General features: G+C 41.9%; 2 long non-coding RNA genes across 2 annotated transcripts; both read right to left on the reverse strand.

Moving 5' to 3' along the window:
* Positions 1-1,009: 1,009 nt before the first annotated feature.
* LOC131880773 (uncharacterized) lies at positions 1,010-2,265 on the reverse strand. The gene is made up of 3 exons (XR_009373292.1): positions 1,794-2,265; positions 1,630-1,727; positions 1,010-1,556 (listed from the first exon to the last, which is right to left on the reverse strand). It is a non-coding gene; the product is annotated as an uncharacterized LOC131880773 (long non-coding RNA).
* Positions 2,266-4,249: 1,984 nt separating this feature from the next.
* Positions 4,250-5,189, reverse strand: LOC131880502 (uncharacterized). Its single transcript, XR_009373270.1, has 2 exons — positions 4,466-5,189; positions 4,250-4,396 (listed from the first exon to the last, which is right to left on the reverse strand). It is a non-coding gene; the product is annotated as an uncharacterized LOC131880502 (long non-coding RNA).
* Positions 5,190-5,479: the final 290 nt, after the last annotated feature.

Genomic DNA, 5,479 nt, shown 5'->3' on the forward strand with positions numbered 1-5,479 from the left:
AACGTAGTATGTACGAGTAGTAGAGCTGTTCATCGAATCCGACAGGGCCTCCAAATCTGGATCCGAAGACATTTTTTGTACTCCGAATCCGAGATTTTTTTTCCAATCCGACCGAATTTGAATCCGAATTGTTCTGCTCAATCCAAATCCGAATCCGAGAGATTTGGCGAATCCGAATTCCGATTTTGTTTCTTTTTTCAATTCGGATCCGAATTTTCTATACCCAGTTGACCTACAGACATAAGGCTAAAATCATCATGCGGCATAAAAGTTATGAAATGCCAACATTGAGTAGTAATCAAATAATGTCAAGTTTTGCGAAGCAAACATCAAGCAAACATCTGGGCTCCAATTAGTTCAGCAGGTTTGCAAAAGCTCAAGCAGGTCCAAAGATGTTTCACTGGGATCATCACAGGAATGAGAGAGCTCTCGTATTGGGAGAGACTAAAAATGTTGAGACTGTACAGTATTCAGAGAAGGTACGAAAGATATCTGATACTGAATGCTTTCAAAAGCATTCATGAGCTTTGTCCCGACCCAAGTTTTAGGGTCAGTTCTAGTGACTGTTGAAGCCAAACGTGCGTTTTGAGAGCTCCTGCAAGCCCTCGAGAATCCAGGCTAGTTAAAACAACGAAGTCCGACTCTCTTCTTTCTAAGGCTCCTTCATTGATCAATTTGCTGCCCTCTAATATTCGTAGGTCTAGGGAATACGTAGGTGCTGATCCAGTATCAGGATTTAAGTCAGACTTGGACGAGTTTTTGACTAACATTCCCGATTAACCTTTCATTCAAGGGTTAGCCAGATTAGCCAACTCTAATTCATCGGTCGATCAAATAATATATATAAATAGAAGTTAAGTAAAATGAATAAATTTCTGGTCTTGAACTGCTGGGATTCCAATCCCAGTAGCGGTTAGGAAGTCTGCAAAAAAAGAAATAGAATTAAAATTTCTTTGAAAAGTGAAATACATTTTGTCACAATCTTTCATTTATTTGACGTGCTTTGATGAAAGAATAATCAGGGTTACATTTTGATTCCGTCACGATTGGTGTCCACTTTGCCCCTCCGGTTCAATTACTTTTTAGGGATTAAGGATATCAAGAAGTATGGGGGTTATGGCCGGCTGGCAACTAGCTAGCCGAAGGGTTTTTGTACTAAAATATCTCTCAGAATATACTTCATGGACAAACATAGTAATGAATGATTATTGAGGGACGTAGTAAATGGTAATATTTGGGCAGCATATTTTGCTTACAATAACCTTGATCGACGAAAGATTCATCTCTTTAACCAACACACCATAACGCTCAATGAGTGCCCAACAGATGGTTGCATTATTTTACATATTGCATTTCGTTCCATCGCTCATACAAGAATGAGCAATACCATCAAGCCAAGATTATGCCAAGCCCATTCGTGGCTAAAAATACGCTGTTAGGTCCATGGGGTGACACCTCAAGATCCGTGTTTAGTTTTGTGTCAAATCACTCCTCCAGTTTTTTTCTTTAAACGAGAACCTCGATTATACCGGGATCTATTCAACTTGGGGCTGAAACTAAGAGGGTGGGGGCTTGTAGTATGTAACCGCTATTAGGCATCAAGCAGTTCCATTGGCATTGTATACGTACCGAATAAAGTGAATAAAGCTAGTCTTCATTGGGCCGAGTAGGACAATTTCAGCTCAATCACTTAGACCTGCGGATGAAGCTGATATTGACCCATAAATCTGAAACAATCCCATTTTTCTCTCTTCACTCGTGACTCAGGCTCCCAATTCACAGCTTATATTCACCATGTGCAATCCACCTTTGTTCGAGGATTCTTCAAATAGTCCGACCTCCGAGGATTCGAGTGAGGCTACTTGTCAGAGACGGAAAAAAAGCCAAGAGTCCTCGAGAATATCAGGCCGGATCCGGGAGCGACATTTAAACATCAGGGGATCAAGTGGGTTTCGCGGCTCGGATGATGGTTGTCGAGTTCCAGAAGCAGATTGCAATCCTCCCATATGTATGATTGGGCTCAAGGCCAATTTACAAAGACATATTTCGGAAGAAGTTGTACCAAGTACGTTCCCGACACGCCTTTAAGTTCATTTTTACCGAGTTTTGCCGAATATCACAAAGGACCGAGAAAAAAAACCCTACTATGTTGAGAGCGTATTGGTCGTAATGCCCACCTACATCGCTTCATTGGAAGCACTTACCCCGTCTGTTTTCCAAACGGATGAGTGATGTCAATCTGGAAGTTGTGCCTTGAGTTGTTACTTCGAAGTGCGTGACTTGTGCGATATCAACTTACAGTTAACTGAATGGCGACATTTAAGAAGCTGATGAATAGAAAGGAAGCATCAATAACAGAAAGACTAAAATAGATCCGTATGGAGGAGAATGACAATTGTCATGAAGGATACGAGGATATTTTATGAAGATGCTCGTTTACCATGATTCAAGGTGAATTTTCGACTTCTGTAATTCAAATGTAGCTTGAAGAAGGTGCCTTGGGCAAAGGGACTGTTCACGAAACCCTGAATTATGTCAAGAATAAATATAGAGCCACTCCACGCCGTATTGCATGGCTTACGATCGCAATTGTTGTTCAATTTCGGGCAATCACGAATATGACATTGCCTTTTACGTGAGATAATTCCAGACTTCAAAAGGACGAAGATCAAACCACCGAGCTCACAAGCCATCATGTGATGTCCTCAACAATGCAATCCAAATTAAAAGCTAACTCCGACGAACCCGGCAATTCACATCAACAGTACATTTGCGGGATACTGAATTCCGGCAACGGTGGGTCCTTGAAACTCGGATACGGATGCAAGGCTTCGCGACGTCAGTGTTTCAAAAAAGATCCTGTCTGTTCAATTTCAAGCTACCCGTAGCTGCCCATTCAGTCACCTTGAAATTCAAACCTGCAATTGAAAACTTCGACGACCCCTAAATCATTTTGGAGAAAGTTTGAATAACCGTTTTTGAAAAGGATTTCCATGGATAGGGATAAAGAGAACACCTTTCACTTCCGATGCTGCTGCTGGTGTGATGTGGATGCCTTGACGGCCTTTAACCATGGATTGTTCCTACTAGTGCTGGGTTGAGGCCGGCAAAAGTCGGACACGCGCGAGTCCTTCAATTTCCTGACATTTTGACGGACTCGCCAAGTCCGGGCTCGAGTCTGACAAAGACTCGTCTTGTTTTTACTGAACTAAACAAGGCTATTGTAATCATTATTTCTTTCATGGTTAATTCATGTCGGAATAAAGGCCGTTTTCTAATGAAATTAAAAGAAAAAAATAATCCGGGCTCGAATCCTTTCTCAAAGATTCGAGTCCGGCCAATTTCTCCAAAATCGAGTAAAAGACTCGAATGCTTTCGGACTCGAGTCTGGACTCGCTGCATTACTACGTAGCACTTTCTTCCCCTGGGGTTTGTAGTGCAAAGAGGTTTACAATGACATAGCGACCTCCTGCATCACTTCGATCATGGATTTTGTTGTCAGTTGAGCACATACATATACTGCAAAGTATTGACACATGATCGTCCTTAAATTCTTTAAGTTGGCATCTAAACCAAGCCATGTTTTGCACCTTCTTCGTATATTTTGAAAAGTAAAAAAAGTAGCATGCTGGCCACCAAGTGGATGGATATATCCCAACGCTCTAGACCCCTTTAGTCATATTTTCAAAGTTATGAGAGGTTGTGAATTAATACCTTATCCCGTCCTCAAACACAGTTCCAAGTCATTACTGAGGTACCAATGTCAACGTTATTACGTTGTCATAAATTGATTTAAGTCATATTTTAGTGAACTTGCATGAGCGAAATATAGCTTCTTTATCAAAATGATTAACCGCAGAATCGATGACTCGACGCTATATGGCTAGATTAGAGGTCAATAGTTTCGGTATCACGTAAATCGATGCAATGAACCTAAGTTGATCTTGGAAGAGTGGGTAATTATTTTCGATGCGCGATCTGGATTTGTGGTTGCAATCATGAGCATGAACATTGAGGTTCTCTTTTCGACGGAGAACCACTTATAATATTGTATTTACGCCAAGAGGGCAGGAATTCATCCCGCCTTCATCAGTCTTCAATTGTGATGTATCACTGATGATGGTCAAACGTAGTTTGCGATCAAACACTAGCACCTCTAGCTGCTCTGTAGAAGATGTCCAGAAATATGACGCTGAAGGATCGATTGTAACTGAATATGTGACTAAATATACAATAACGACAATATACGTCAAAAATTAATACTTTATTGCATGCTCAAAAGTCATTCGACCGTCATGTCATTACTGCTTGGGGCAGCATTTGCAATCGCAATTCTTACAATCGCAACCCTTTCGGCAGCAGTCGGGGATTCCGCACTTGCATTTGTCGCAGCAACCTGTCACCAAAATAAAGCACCAATTATATTCGGTTCAACCAGATTCAAATATTTTCAACAATCAATTACCTTGAGGCATGTTGAATGTGGAGGTTTTCGTCTTGTTGTCGAGATGTGTATCGGTGAGGGTTCAATCGGGGATTGTTGAAGTGCTCTATCGCCAGTGGTCTTTTTATATGCCAGGAACTGGCTCTTGTCCTTCAGACAACGTTTTGGCGGAGCCTTTGTCAGCAATGCCCTGGATTGCTCTTCACAGGGGAGAGGGGCCAAGCTCCATCCATATCAGCCAGGCCTTAGTAATGCCGAGAGAGGCGCAGAAAACGAGATTGTGAGCCCCTGTGAGAAGTTACCGAAAGCCAAGGCAGAACCAACTTCTTAGACTTGGTCCTCCCAAATTTGAATCTTTGTGGGGACGAAGGCGATGGCCTCTAACTCCCATTATCTTAAGTTTGATTGGTTTTATTGAGTAGTAGTTTGGTTGGACTGTATTGAGTTTGACCATCGCGTGCTTTCTTTACTCGAAAACGTTCACAACTTGACCGTTTTTTTCTAGAAACATGATGTTTTTACCACAAGTTTGTTTGATTTTTTTTCTATTGCGTAGGACTAGGATTTTGTTTATGATCGGGAACATAGTTAAAGCATTGGGATTTGGACGGCTTAAAAAATCATAAAATATAGCATGATCGAATTGCATTAGGAGGAAAGGTCTCTATGTTTGTCCAGGTTGAAGAGCCCTTCCGGCTTTCGATCGCATTTTGGTCGCCATTTTAGAAGTGGAACTGGGTCACGTGTGCGGTGTGGATGTTCTCCCTTCGTGGAAACGGTGTTCCAAGCAGCGTTGCCAGGTTGGCTCTGTGAAAGCCAAAACTCCCAAAATTTACTGCTTGTGGAACACAATGGCCAACAAAAACAATCTGAACTCCGAGCAAAAATTTGCCGTCTAAGGGGCAAACGCATTTAGTTTGCTCTCGTTCTTATCTCCCAGGAATTTCGAACCAAGGTGTGACTTCCTCTGTTGCTCCTTGGTTGCTGTGCACGTGTAGTGTTCGTGGTGTTTGTGTGTGGGTGAATGAATGGGAA

This window comes from Tigriopus californicus, chromosome 5 (assembly GCF_007210705.1).
Source record: "Tigriopus californicus strain San Diego chromosome 5, Tcal_SD_v2.1, whole genome shotgun sequence".
Lineage (NCBI taxonomy): Eukaryota > Metazoa > Arthropoda > Copepoda > Harpacticoida > Harpacticidae > Tigriopus > Tigriopus californicus.